At 39.4% G+C, this 15,369-nt stretch overlaps 1 long non-coding RNA gene across 2 annotated transcripts; it reads right to left on the bottom strand.

The window, feature by feature from the left end:
• On the bottom strand, positions 1 to 7,589 carry LOC110990818 (uncharacterized). Of its 2 annotated transcripts, none has more exons than XR_015424445.1 (5): positions 7,326 to 7,589; positions 2,501 to 2,694; positions 1,400 to 1,508; positions 872 to 971; positions 1 to 365 (listed from the first exon to the last, which is right to left on the bottom strand). It is a non-coding gene; the product is annotated as an uncharacterized LOC110990818 (long non-coding RNA). The 2 variants fall into 2 exon arrangements; XR_015424446.1 differs by having other exon boundaries at positions 848 to 971.
• Between the last annotated feature and the right edge of the window lie 7,780 nt (positions 7,590 to 15,369).

Here is a 15,369-nt window from a genome sequence, read left to right on the forward strand (position 1 = left end):
TGAACCAAACTCTTGTTGTGCAAGGTCTTTGCAATGCACGTAATTAGCAGTGTGCACCTCGGTATGCATTTGCACACAATGCCACTGGCAATGAGTACAGTTCTTTGGTAACTGTGGGTATAGTACCTCGGTTGAAACAGGTAGAGTTCTTTTGGACGGGAAATGCCAGATAGCAATAAAGTGAAAGCCATGTGACTGGCTCTTGGCCAATCAAGATAGAGAATCTGTGGAGGGTTTTGTCCAACCTTCTGATCGCATCCATCATAGCAAGCATTACCACTTTTTCTCTGCTCCAGTTAGTTGAATATCTGTGCTGTGTTTGCCCAACCCACTTCAGATTAAGGATGGCACGTATCCAGTACAACCTATAGAAAAAAGGGTAAAGCATATCTATCAATGGCACTACTCCGTTCAACTTACAGCAGAACTAGTTTTCAATGTCAGAAGATTTCTTGGCCCTTTAGAATAGTACATGATCATTAGTTTTGTTAGCAAGTAAACTTGATACATGGAGTTGAGCCAAAAAGAACATGAGCAGGTTACATTATCTCACAAAATTTTGAACATTGAAATATTTTTAGGGTGAACAAAAAATTGTCTTTGAATACAAAATATTTTCTTTGGTACTGAAATAGTTTTAAAAGGAATTTACATTCAGTCACATTGATATTTTGTAAATTCACAATGTAAAGTACTTTGAAAAGGCTGACTTAAAAATAGACTGGCGGCAAATTCAAAAGTACATGTAAAGTCTAAAATTTTTTCAATAAATAAACGATGAAACATGTAATGAAACATGTACATGTAAAGTTTAAAATTTTTTCAATAAATAAACAATGAAACTCACAATAAAAACAACAGATCTTCATACCGGGAGTAACAGGCAGAGGTGGTGTCTTGACAACATCCTTGATAACTGCGCATACATCCGGAACCAGCCCATCTCCCGTGATAAAAAATAATGTAGTATTCTGGAAAAGGGATTGGTTTCCAATAATAATAAAAATTTCAGTATTCTAATTCATCCTTTGACATCCAACCACTTCCCCTGCAGAGAATCTGCACAATATGGAACACCATTGCTGAGCCCAAGGACTTGTCTTTAGTGTTCTGTGACGTGCATAATTATGTGGACACTGGGTTTTGATTGTTACTGGATTTAAATATTCAAGAAAGCCTGTACGAGTGTGCCAAATGCAGGCTCTTTACTACTGAATAAATCACAGGTAATAATTGTGACTTTTCGGGTGCTCGATTTTAAGTGAAAAGTGGAATTAACCAATCTATACAGTAAAAGTAAATCACCTAGTTCCCAAAACCTCTCACAAACCCAGTACAACTGTGGTCTATCCAAGCATTATTTGATATGATTCACTTGGACTTCAAGCATTATCCTTACCATACCAATGTAACTGATGATCAGTTCTTTCAAGGAGCTGCCCTGGAAGTGACTCGCCCATGGAGTCCGTGGCACACTGTGAAAGGTACGGTCGGTCGTGGGTGAGTTTCTGTCCAAACAAACAAATTCCAATAAGCTTCTTGTCATGGATTACATGTCACAGACCAAATAAAAGCACCGGCGCCGTGAACCTAAATAATCTTCCAACCACTTCCAACCATGACAATTAAATATTAAGAGACAAAAGGTTACACATTTTACAAATGCAACTTTCAACCTGTGCATATATATATGTTCAAGTGTTTTTTTGTAAATTTTATGAAAAGCTGTTGCTAAGTTCATAGTCAACAATTACAAAGTTATTTTTGTGTGTTAATCATTTCTTAAGTTTGATCCTTTGTGATACATGTACACTTGCTTCTCTGAATTTTGGAATCCTTGTCCACATATCTAAAATTTTAATTGTAATTATAATTATATGATTTCTGCCACAAATTTTGACTTGATATAGATATAGCAGCCTACATGTAATTTCGATATACAGCCAAAGTAGTTGTTGACTTCAAGTCGTTTGAATAATACAGAGCAACGTCACGACAATGAACACAATATAACAATATAACAACATTCACGCAAAATTCCCTGAAGCGATTACCAGTTGCCCACAAATCCATTCCCCACCCGGCCCATTGAAATAGGGGGCAACCTGCCTCACATTCTTTTCTGAATGAGGATTTGGGGCAAACATTTCCATTGCAAAAAATCAAGTTAAAAAGAAGGAACACTGAAATACATGTATGTGGATTTTCTTCAAGGCATGACCATCTTCCATATCTCATCTTCAAGGTAGTTGTCAGTAGAAGCCAAATCTCGAAATAACAAAAAGGTTTGCAAGTTTTCCTTCAGTCATCTCTCAAAAATGCCGTACGGTCATGGTAGTATCCCTTTTCTAACATGAAGCTTTAATACATGTGTCAGGAACCATCAATTGAAAGCAAACAAAACGATGTAATGAAGATTTCTGTAAGTTTAGTGGCAAAAATTAATCTACTGGCATGTGTACTTTTCACTTTAATTTTATAACAACGTAAAAATCTTTACCTTTGTAGTGATGACCAGCAAGAGTTTCCACATCAGCGTTTTCCATATTGCCTCCATGTACTCAGTGGCTGGTCTACACAGCCACCCATTCTCGCATTACACATGTGCCTATGAATGATGCTGATCCAGGTACTCAGTAGCTGGTCTACATAGCCAACCATTCACGCATTACACATATGCTGACAGTAGCTCCTCTGAAAGTAAAATCATTATCATCAGTCCTTTAAATGTTTCTTTTATGTAAAGCAAAGTTTCTGTGTCCTCTGAAAGTAAAATTGTTCTTAACTTTCAAGTCATTATCATCATGTCCTTTAGATGTTTCTTTTACGTAAAGCAAAGTTTCCATGTTCAGTAAATGTACACAGAAAATTCAGGAGCCATCTTGTTCCATCATATTAACAGAATTTGAAGCAAACTAAGCCTATCATTAAAACTGTTCCTACTTGGAGTGAGCTGGCTATCGCTGAATTACAATGTTGTTTTGCTTGTACTGATAGGGACCTGTTGTATGACCCTGATGATATTCATGGCAGCACTGAGGCCATTACTGGTTATGTAACTTTTTGTGAAAGATCCTGTATTCCCAGGAAGACAATTAACATTTATGGCAAGGACAAACCATGGTTCGGAGGTAAGATTAAAGCAAAGTTGAGAAGTAAGCAAGATGCATGGCAGCAGCAGGATGAAAGTGCCTACAAAAAAAGTTAAATATGAACTCCATAGAGCCATCAAAGATGCAAAAAAGACTATAAGATCAGGTTGGAGTCAGAGCTGCAAGACAGTGACACAAAACAGGTATGGAGCTGTGTTTGGAAAATTGCTCCCTACAAAAGTAGACCCAAACCTACAGCTTCAAATGATCTGAAGCTTCCTGATGAACTCAATGAGTTCTTTGCTACTTTCGACTATCACCCTATAGAACCTCCTCCAGAGTTCCCAACTATGGATAGGCAGTCTTTAATTATTGACGAGACAGACACCAGATGCGCATAAAATCTCTAAATGTGAGAAAAGCAACAGGTCCAGATGGCATCTCCAATAAGCTCCTAAGACTGTGGACGGATAAACTTTCCGGTGATGCAACTTTTCTCTATAACTGGTCTTTGCGGACTTGTGTCATTCCACGCAACCTAAACAAGTCTCAAATCGTACCAATCCCGAAACAGATTCCAGTTACATGTATGAATGACAATAGGCCTGTGGCTATGACGTCTAATCTAATGAAACGGCTTGAACGAGTAGTACTCCAGTTTTTAAAAACAGTTATTCCGAAGTGTTTTGACTCATATCAATTTGCCTATTGAAACAATCGTTCTGTTGAGGATGCAGTGAGTTTGACTCTCCACTGTGTACTTCAACCCTTGGACATTCGATCTCCCAATTATGCCAGAATACTGTTTGCAGATTTTAGTTCCACTTTCAACACTATTTTACCATCCAAACTGATTTTTAAACTGAAACAGTTAGGTGCAAATTCCAACGTTTGTCAATGAATTGTCCAAGCCACTTGTTATTAATATTGGTGCACCGCAAGGATGTGTACTGTCACTGCAGCTTTATTCTCTATTCACGCATGACTGCATATCCTTCTTTAATGATTGTGTGGTCACTAAGTTTGCGGACGATACAACTGTTGCTGGGCATTTCTCACACGGTAACGAGGAAGCAAGTGAACATTTTAGTGAAATGGTGCTCCGAGAACTAAATGTTGCCAAGACCAAAGAGATGGTTATTGATTTTGGGTCTGGGAATCATGAAGTTCTGCCGTTTTTTATCAATGGGACCGAAGTGGAGAGGACGCCGTCATTCAAATTTTTGGGTATTTTTATCTCAAACTCCTTGGGGTGGGCTGAACACGTTGATTACTGTGTAAAAAAGGCTCCGTAGCAATTGCATTCTCTCTGCATTCTCATTGAAAGTGTTCTGACACTCTCTATTACTGTTTGGTACGGAAGCACTACTGTTGATGAGAGAAGGAAAATAGCTCGTGTTGTAAATACTCCATCACAGATCATTGGTATTGAAATGAACTCGGCTGAGGAGATTTATAAACAGTGAACACTGGTACGTGCTCATTCCATTACTGCAGACGAGTCTCATCTGGCCAATGAGCTCTTTCAAATGATGAGGCGTAAATACAGATCAATTCAGGGACGCACAAAGTGATCATTTTATAACACTGCAGTCAGGTTCTTGAATGGGAATTTTAAATAAATTTCAAATACATATATTTTTTTTTCCTTTTTTAAAAATCTTAGCCTAAATTAATCAAAAATAGACCGTAATTGTGCTTTTTGTGACTATTGCAAATATACATGTATTTTAGGTTTTTACTGAGCAAGCAGTCAAGTAATTTCTGTATTTGTACTTTTTGTGAATATTCATATGGCAGAGAATATCCAATGTAATAGGATGGTGCACATCCCAATAGCTGTTATGCCGCCGACAGCCATCCAATAAGCGTTTGAAAACAAAGTGTTGGGTTATCTCCGAAAATTATACCGGCGTAATGTGGAAGAAATACCAGATACACACAAAGCTATGGTGGGGAGAGAATAATTATTGATGGACAAAAATGCAACAAACTGTACGAGCTGTTGAAGTGAAGGGTGAGAATCAATGTACAATTAAGGGCATGGCGCAAATTGAACTATGGGAAAAACTGCCAAGTACATGTACGCTGATAAACAGGATGAGTATGGGGGGCAAAAACATGCACCAAAACCTGTATCGGCTGAAGCATCGGTGTACAACCGTAAGGTGTGACTGAACTGCCAGACTTGGGTAGGGAACATGACCGAGCCATTGAAATGGAACAAGAACTGTTGCCATGCCAACAGGTTGGTGCGTGTTCCAGAAGAAATGCGGATACGATGATGTGGCTTGGGAACGCCGCAGGTTACATGTACATGCAAATCAAAAAAACGACGCAAAAATGCATGGCCTGGGCAAACAGCTTTATGATGATGAAATTTAAACTTCCTAACAAAGACTGCAGGTCCCTGAGAATAATTTCTGGTTTAGATAATGCATTATCCAACTTCTCTAGTATGGACGTGATTTTCACTGGTGGAACTTGAATTGAGCGAGCAATAGTGTTGATTGCCAACCGTAGGAAAGTGACATTAGTAGCCACACCAACCGTTCTGTCTGACGCTGAGGGAACTCCAAACTCCGACAGACGACCATAAAAGAACTGAGAGCATGAGCGCAGTCACTGGAATTGGCACTTCCCACAAAAAAGGAAATTGTCGAGGTAGTGAATGATATCATCAGTCATTGCCACTTTGCGGGTACAGTACATTCCTTAAAATGTGCTAAACTGTTCGTATGTCACACACGATATGGAACAACCCATGGGCATACATTTATCGCAGTACCAATAGTATGACCCATTGAAGAAGAAGCCTAGAAGGTTAAAATCATCTTGGTGAACAGGCAGCGAGTGAAAAGCCTACTTAATGTCAGATTTAGCCATAAGGGCACCAGTGCCTAAACTTAAGACCAACCCTATCGCGTCATCAAAACTTGAGTAATTAACAATAGTAAGAGACGGGTCAATGTAATCATTAACGGAATTGCCCAACGGGGAGGAAAGATTGTGTATCAAACAAAATTCACCCGACGTTTGCTTAGGGACTAGACCAACTGGAGAACAGTGCAAATCAGGCAATGGGGGCTAGAAAAAGGACCAGCAATGCGGCCCAACTGAATCTCCCTGATAATATTATTGTGTAATAAAGCCTTGTGTTTATGGATGGACTTGAAATTGCCAGCCAAAGAGTGTACTCTCAGACCAGAATAGCCCAAACGAAAGACAAAAGTGATACCATCGATCAGGATTTGTGTGTATTGCCTTGCTGGGTATGTGTTGAGAAAGGGGAGCATGCTAGATATTTTTACAGGGGTTGGTAGTTGATGCACTGGCTGCCCCTTGAGCACTGCCAGTGCATGTATAGGAAGCTATCGCAGCAATTATTGGCTGAGTGGCTAGGGGACATGCACATGGAACACTTGTGGGCAAATTGTGGGAAACATTGACTGCGTTTGAAGTCGAAACAGATTCCACGAACAGTGCCTTGCTGTTCCTGCTGTTCCTGCTGAAAGGATTTACAACTTTTTTACGACTGTTGGGGAGACTTACGGGGTAAGTATGAACAAAGTTTTGTGAGGAACCACCCACTAGTGTTAGCCACAAATTCAGCGTCGATGATGGCCCAAGAACGAGCAGGCATTCGCATTTGGCGAAGACAGAATTGGATATCATAATCGCGCCAGCCAAAACCGGTGTGATGGAAGATTGCAAATTGGACGGTATTGGTACATATCAGTAATTGTCGGGTGCAGTCCAGATGGTGAATCAAGTGAATGGATGCAAAAACCAAGAAAGCAGACATGGCAGAAGTCCACTGCTCAGTGGACATTATGCGAACGTGCTGAGCTGGGGGCGAATTTGCAAGGTGGGTGATTCAGGCAAACCGATCATAAAGACACAGTCGTGAGAATGAGTATTACCAAACCCAGTGCGAGTTGGCCGTAGCAAAGAACCAAATTCAACAAACTCCCCATTCCAAATTTTTTCTTGGATGTTTTTAGGTACCCCCGGTCCCAGCTCGTCACAAACACTTGTTAGTGCAGTGAAGTTTTGTACATTAGCCATTGAAGAAGTGGCACTCACAGCCGGAAGCAAAATAGGGGTGGAAGTCAAAGGCAATGCAGATGAACTAATACCACGGGTAGGATCCCCAGTTGAAATTTAATGAGGAATGGATTGGTCGTCCACAACAGGTAAGGGAAAAAAGATTGCAGTGAACATCTGACTCACAAAGCCCCGAAGTCACAGGCGGTGCAGCGGCAGCACTTTGTGGGCCTCCTGGTGGGAGAGATCCATCTACAGCACCAGTAGGGATTGCAGATGATGGTGTGGCTGCTGCCGGTATACTTTTCTCTAGCCCAACCGAACGTGGGGTTGCATCAGAAGCATCTCTCCGGCTTTGCGTAGGCTTACCGGTAGCAGAGCGAGGCCTTCCGTGCGGTCTCCTCCCCTTAGAAGTCCAAACGGTTGCTGCCACTCTCTTCCCAGACTTCGGCATCTAGCAGTGACCAGAGATTGGGTTAACGAAAGACTGAAAACAAAATTTGGCAGAGAAACGTGCAACTTGATCATGTGTTAACATTTGATAATGCCTGCTGAGACGTGAAAATGTCTGCTGTGTAAAACACCCACTAAAACTTGGATATCAGACAGTTTACTCCATCCTTATTATTCATGAGTATGTGTGTGACGCAACACGCAGAATGCGCCAGGCGCACGCAAAGTCTATTTACTTCTATTCTATTGGACAATTTTCAAAATGGATATACTACATGTATAAAATTTAAAGGGGGGATTTTGGGAAAATAAAAGTGAAGTTTTTAGAAAGAATTGTTGGAAATCCATCATATGTTGACTTCTTTTGACTCTTTGAATAAAAAGGTATTCATGAATGGGAATAGATATGTGCTTGGCTGGTCTTAAACGTTAGTTTAATATTTACTCCCTAAACAATGCTCAAAAAAACATCCTTTTAAACAATCTCCCACTTGGCATCCCAAGTCAACCTCATCTGTGACACCAGATTGAGAAGAATATTGGGAAGCCACCGAATTGAACTCACCAACTGACCCACATTGGGCTAAGACACTGACTAAAAACATGTTCAGGCAAAAACTAGCCCCCCATTAAAAAACACAAAAAAGGGACATTGTAGTTAACCATATGATAAACAACAACACCAATTACACTGTACTAAAACAACTCAATCAAAAAACCACTCACTACTACATCAAAGGTTTTCCTGGAAGTCAATTCTCGACCACAACTGTTTCCATTTTAGAAAAAGTATTTCCTTCAAATGCCCAACAGCATGCCCTGAAATATGTGACATCACCCTGCATGACTCGGACTTCTGAAACAAAATACTAAAAAAAAAGCAGAAAAAAATTCTCACACAGTGGTGCTAAAGAGACAATATACTGGTCATCTATAACCAAATTCTTGACCAATTTCTAATTTTGTCGCATACATCAACAAGATCCAACCAACTTTGAAATTCACAAATGAAGCTCTCTGAGACATCTATCTACATGTACTATCTCAGAAATATTTGGGAAACCTCCATTCTTTACTTTCAGGAAAGTACTTTCATGAATTCACACAAGTTGAATAGCAAAATTTTGCTGGAAGTCTTTCATTAGATTTGCTTCGCTTTCACCTCTGCCTGAAGTATGAGCCAGCCTTAACTGAGGCCAAATGGCTGGACTTAAAACCCTAACCCCCTAGAGTGTACGTAAAATCATATTGAAATTGGAGGATTTGGGACTGTTTAAAACACTCAGTAAAATAAAATCTCCTTACTGGTATAACAACCCATCAAAAGCATCACATTTATGTGAATTAGCATTAATTCCTTCCAAATCATCCGTATGCAACTGATTAAGTGTTATTGCTACTAGACACAGAAGCATATTGTTCTTGCTAACAGAAGAATTTGAAAACTAATCTTCTGCTCGCATCACCCAATCACATCCAACAAACATCACTAGCTTTTGGTTATATATTCTTCTTATGCCTACCCATTTCAACCCCTTACCAGACCACTCGCCTAGACTAATTTTTATTCAATCAGTAAGCTTCACAAGTCACCAAACTGTGTCACTGAATGGGATAGTGTCATCCTCTTTACACATGATTCACACTTTTCTCATTTTGAAGTTGATTGATACAGTCATGAACTTCTTCCTGTGTTATTAGGCTTTAAAGTACGGAATCAGGAAAGTTGAGATATTTCACAGGGTCACCAGTGTATCTTGGAAGCCAACTGTTGTCCAACGTTTTAAAACAATCATTAAAATGCTTATCAATCATCTGAGGGACGGCAGTATCAGAGTTATTTATATGAACAACTGACTGGGTTAGGTATTTTGACACTTTCTGTTAAATATTTATTGATGAATGATTTCACAGGTTATTTTTTAATATTGGATGTTTCTTGCTCAAAAGATAAGATAATGTATTTTCTTGAAAGCTCCAATTGCATAATAATAATAATAATTGACATTTATAAAGCGCCCAATCCATCAGCATGATCAGGCTGCTCCCAGGCACTGTACGTCAAAATATAGATAAATAAATATAACCTACATGTACCATAATTAAAATCGATACTAAGAAACTAAAAATGCTTGTTAAAAAGGAGCGTTTTCAGCCCGGTCTTAAAACTCTCCACATTCCTAGACTCTCTAAGATGAACTTCAAGCTGGTTCCAGAGATGGGGACCAGCCACAGAAAACATCCTCTTGCCAGCAGAAGACAGCCTAGTTTTTGGAAGAGTAAGCCTAGGCGAGTCCAGCGTGGAACGAGTGAATAGACTAGAAATCCTAACATCAAGCAAATCACTTAAATAACTTGGAGCACTGTCGTGGAGACATTTAAAGATCAGGAGACACACTTTAAAAATTACCCTATGATATTTTACTGGCAACCAATGTAGTTGCATCAGCGCAGGAGTGATGTGGTCAAATTCTTTGCCATTAGTGAGTAACCTTGCAGCATTCTGGACTCTCTGCAAAGGAGCAAGGGCTGACGCTAATAGACCTATTAAAACAGAGTTACAATAGTCTATGCGAGATGTAACAAGTGCATGAATAATCTGCTCCGTGGCTGATTGACCCCAAAAAACATTTAATTTTGCTTATATTGTACAGGTGATACATTGCAGAGCGAGAGATATTCTTGATGTGGGATTGCATATTCATTTTTGTTGTAAAAAATCACACCCGGACTCTTGACTCTGTGATTACCAATATTCACAACAGTTCTAGGAATTTTGCTCAATATGCGATCCAATGATAAGCAGATCTGTCTTATCATCATTTAGCTTCAAAGAATTAATCGCCATCCAACATTTGATGTGGTCACAGCATTTTTCCAAAACTGACGCTTGTTGCTGTATGTTACTGGCAGTTGGCTGTGCTGCATAAAATCTGCATAAAAATGACAACTCAGTCCATGATGCCTAATAACATCCCCTAATAGCAAGATATGGTCCGAGTACAGAGCCCTGGGGGACACCATACTTAAGTGTATAGGTGTCACTCATGGTTCCCACATCCAATCCACTCCGACCAGCGGGCGACAAAGACCAAATCTGAACTCTTTGTAAACGGTCACTAAGGTAAGAAGAAAACCACTCGAAGGTTTTTTGTGAAACTCCTACATCTGTCCTTAATCGATGAAGCAACATGTCATGATCAAGCGTATCAGACACACCACTAAAATCAAGAAATACCAGAATGGAGACTTTGCCCTCATCCTTATTTTTCCAAATATCATTTTGAATGCAGGCAAGAGCTGTTTCCGTCCCATGGTGGCACTTATATGCCGATTGAAAGGTTCATGTAACATAAACCTGGTCATATGATTAGTAAGTTGTTGCGCAACTACCTTCTCAAGAACCTTGGAGACAAATGGTAAATTGGCAACTGGACGATAATTCTTAAGCAGCTCGGCTTGATCAGCCTTGAGGTTCCGAGATTTTGGAATAGGAGTAACAGAAGACATCTAAAAATCATTTGGAAAAACTGCAAGGTTAATAGAAGAATTAACAAGAGATGTGATTATTGGGCAAATTTCAGGCAGACAGCATTTTAAAAGTGCAGTCGGTATTGGGTCAGCACCACAAGTTTTTGGAGGACACTTGCGTATGATTTGTTGGATCTGTGCACAAGTGGTGTAGCCTAAATTAAGCTTACATGTACATCCTTCAGGAAGAATTGGATCTTGAATATCAAATTCTCCTTGACCCACACTACTCATACGTCATAAGTTGCTGATCTTATCTTGAAAGAAATTAGCGAATCAATTTGCCAACTCGACTTCAGACTTATGAGTAGGAAATGTAGGAACTGACTTTCGGCATAACAAATTATCAATCACACAAAATATCTGATGACAATCACCCCTGCTCTCACGGATTAAACTTTGATAATAATGCACTTTCGCATCCTTGGATCATCTTCACAACGTGATTACATTGTATTTTATATATCTCCCGGTCAACAGTGAGTAAAGTACATCGCCAACGACGCTCCAGTTTTTTACGCTTAATTTTCTCCTTCCTAATGGTCTCAGTAAACCATGGTGTATTCGACCGTATAGTAAGAACCTTTGATTGAACAGAAGCATGCTTGTCAAGAACCAACGTTAATTCCAAATTGTACAAAGCTGTGAATACGTTGGGGTCGGTAATGAAGTTTCGTGCAAATACTTTGAAAATGCAGAACAAAGAATGTCTCAACGAAAATGTTCACAGTTTTTGTTTTTAAGCCTCCTAAATGCCACAGATCTCTGCAGTCTCACAGGCTTACTGATTTCTAAAGAACACATTATCAGTGAATGATCAGAAATAGCAGGATCAAAACATCTACAGATTTGATAATGTCCATAGATGGACGAGTAATAACAAGATCCAAAACATGACCAATAATATGGGTTGGGGATACTACAGGTACATGTTGAATCAAATTGCAAGACTCGAGAAAATTAGTAAAACAAATCATATCATGTGCTTGAGGCTGATCCATGTGAATATTAAAGTCTCCAACTATTACAAAATCAAATGATTTTGACATGAACTGTTCAATGACTTGAGAAAAATCAGATAAGAAGGTAGTGATTGCTACATTTGGAGCCAATACACAACCATCAACAAGAAACTTTTATCATGACAGTCGACATCGACCACAATGTACTCAAAAGATGATCCAGCTGCAGTAGATGGAGTGGTATGTATTCTCCTTCCGGACATACACAACATTCCTACACCACCACCAGCTCTATCTTGACGAGATTTATGGAGAAACTGGTAATCGCCAGATGTTAACTGTGACTCCGTAGTAATGTCTCCTTCTTTAATCTAGGCCTATGTCTCAGTAACAGCAAGCACATCAAACGAATCCCAGTCAACTTTAATTCCTTTTTCAGTACAGCAACATGTCCGGCTGAAGTACAGTATTTCTTTTCAATGTGTACATGTAGGTTGCTGCTTAGTTTAAGCAAAGTCAAAGCCAAAGAGAATAATTGGAAGGTGATCACTGAAGTCGAATAGAATAATAAAAGTGGAGGATGGTTCAGTGTAGTTTGTGAAGATATCATCAAACAATGTTGCTGATTTCCGAGTTATTCTAGTTGGTTTATCAATTGTAGGGCAGAAAAAATGAGTATGTAAAAGGTTTTGTCATCATTTGTTAAAGCTTGAGTTTAACTATAAAGAAGATCAATGTTAAAGTCCCCCATCGACCAGCATTTCATCAATTCAGCTGAACTTTTTTCCAGCACCAAAGCAGCTGTGATTCTCTGCATAGGTTCCTCTGGCTTTAAACTGGGTTAAAGGGGATGGGCCATGTAGGGTTAAATTGATGTTATATGATATTTTTCAACCATCATATAAACAGTAAGTTGGATTAAACCCTCTTTTATGTCATTAAATCAGCAAAACTTGGTAATTTCTTAGTGCTGTTTTCAGTCTCTGCCTGGGCTCTTCACACAAATTTATCGAAATCCGCTAATGTGGGCAGCAGACAAATCTTGGCAAAAATGTTTTGATGATGCATACCATAGATAGGTTTGCCACTTACTACATGTACAACACCAAATTACCAGGATTTAACTCGGATTAACCTGGATTTTGGAATCCAGGGTGTGAAAGTGTGGATGCGTTCTCAGTTAACCAGTCACGTGAACTCAACTGGTTAGTTCCTACCATCCATCTTATTTCAAGAGTACTTTTCATATGAAGTATACAAAAGCTTCTGGAACTTTCATTGGCCACTCTTATTCCCAGATGGACAAACTCCGCTAGAGGGAGATGTACAGATACAGGAAATCCCGGTATTTTCATGGTATGTTTATAAGCGGCAGGAGTATTAATGAACAGTTCATTAGCCAGATAGCCAGAAGTGCTATACTTGCAATCAGATTGCAGTTTGGATGATGTATGAAGTGCAGATAAATGGTCTTAGCTGGACCAAATTCCTCAAAAGCTGATTGACAGAATTATGGAAGGGTGGTATCGACCAGGGCGTTTGCCCAATTGCCAGGATAACAAACGTGCAATCAGATAGCAGCTGCAATATGTCAGGGCATTTGTGTATGATTTGTGAGCAAATATTGTCTAAGTCCTGTGCTCATTATTTAAAATTATGGATTTAAATACATTTCTAAAAGTCATGTTCCCATTGGACTTTATTTGGTCAACTTGCCACAACTTTCCTGTAGAATTACAAAATTAAATCCAATGGAAACACACGGTAGATTAATGTCCCTGTCAACTTACCGCAATCGTGATGAAAAAAAAAAAAACAGGCTTCAAAGGGTCGCGGAGGATTTCTGCGCAGCCATAGTAAGTTAGCAGGGGCACAAAAAAGTCCACTGGGAATAGTTCCAATACAATGTAGATTGACCATGACCACGCTAAACCTACGAACCAGACTACTGCCTACTCAGAGATTGTAACGGTGCTCCGTACTAAGATGTTGTTCTTGATGTCTTAAAGTTTTATTGTCTTCCCCAGGGTACTTTAAGCTGCACAGCTAGCTATTGCATAACACATGTCTGAGACAGGCTTTATGTTCATTGTTTGGTCATGGTAGTTCTTTTTAGATGTTTCTTTTGTACATCGAGCATTACGTTGCACCAGAAACACTCCCAGGATCACTTTGTTTGGGGCAGTTGGATTTTGAAGCCCTGAGAATGGGAGGTGTATGAGGAAAATGGGTGCAGAGACAGGTTGAGGAGCGTTGGGTTGGGTTATGTTACCACCGTAGCCAACAGGTGTGTAGAATCTGCCACCGCAGGTTACAAGTAAAAGGGTAGTCACAAGAGACACCCAACTAGATTGCACCACAAGTTATTTTTCTACTGTGATGACATCTCTGACCAGTCTTCTTGGAAGTTATGCCTGAAGCTACACGTAGAGCCAAATGCCTTGACGGAATTACCATAAGTTCAATTCTTTAAAGTTTGTTCATTGTGCTAGTCATTGTCGATGTAAGATACGCATTTATTGGAATATTGTATTTTGGCCACTATTTGATGTTTATTCTAAGCCAAATCTATTTGCAAGATGTGTTCCCAAACATCATATTTGAAGATAACCTGTTTGGAGGGTACAGACCTAGAATAGCAGCAAACCAATATGAGTTGAGTTGCTGAGTTGGTCCCTATATAGAGTACAGTGCAAAACTAAGGCCATACACATCATAATACAGGACATCCACTGCTGCCTGGGGCTCTCAAAGGTCATATTGGTACACGTTTCCTGCATCCACTCGCCATTCAGTTTGATTCCTTTGCTGCTTTATCATTTTGCTATTTGAGTACGGAATTTGATTTGATATTGATTTTGCTTGCTGTTAACGTGATCGAAGTAGTAACGAAGAAACTATCCATTGTTTGAATTATTTTGAATTGATTGGATTGAGTTTTCTGTGAGATATTGATTGGCTTCCGATAGTTTTTTATTTACTTAACAAATGCCTTGAAGTCTTTAAGTTAATTTGGTTCACATTTCTGTTTAAGTTTGAGCTTAATTACGCTCTTTGTTTTATGTACGATTCCATGATTTCATCAAGTTAAGTTGCTAACCTTTCATTTTATTTATTTGTATATACATGTACAGTAAAAAGTCTTTTTTCTATTACGTTGCAATATATCTTGAAGAACCGTTACCGAATAGCTCTCTTGTCTTTCATTTCAAGTATGTACAGCAACTCTAAACTCTCTTTCTGTGGGACCTGGTGACATTTTGGGGGCCCGTCTGGAGCTCAAA

The sequence above is a fragment of the Acanthaster planci genome, linkage group LG02 (genome assembly GCF_054643075.1).
Source record: "Acanthaster planci isolate LZ-2023a linkage group LG02, COTS_SCS, whole genome shotgun sequence".
Taxonomy (NCBI): Eukaryota; Metazoa; Echinodermata; class Asteroidea; order Valvatida; family Acanthasteridae; genus Acanthaster; species Acanthaster planci.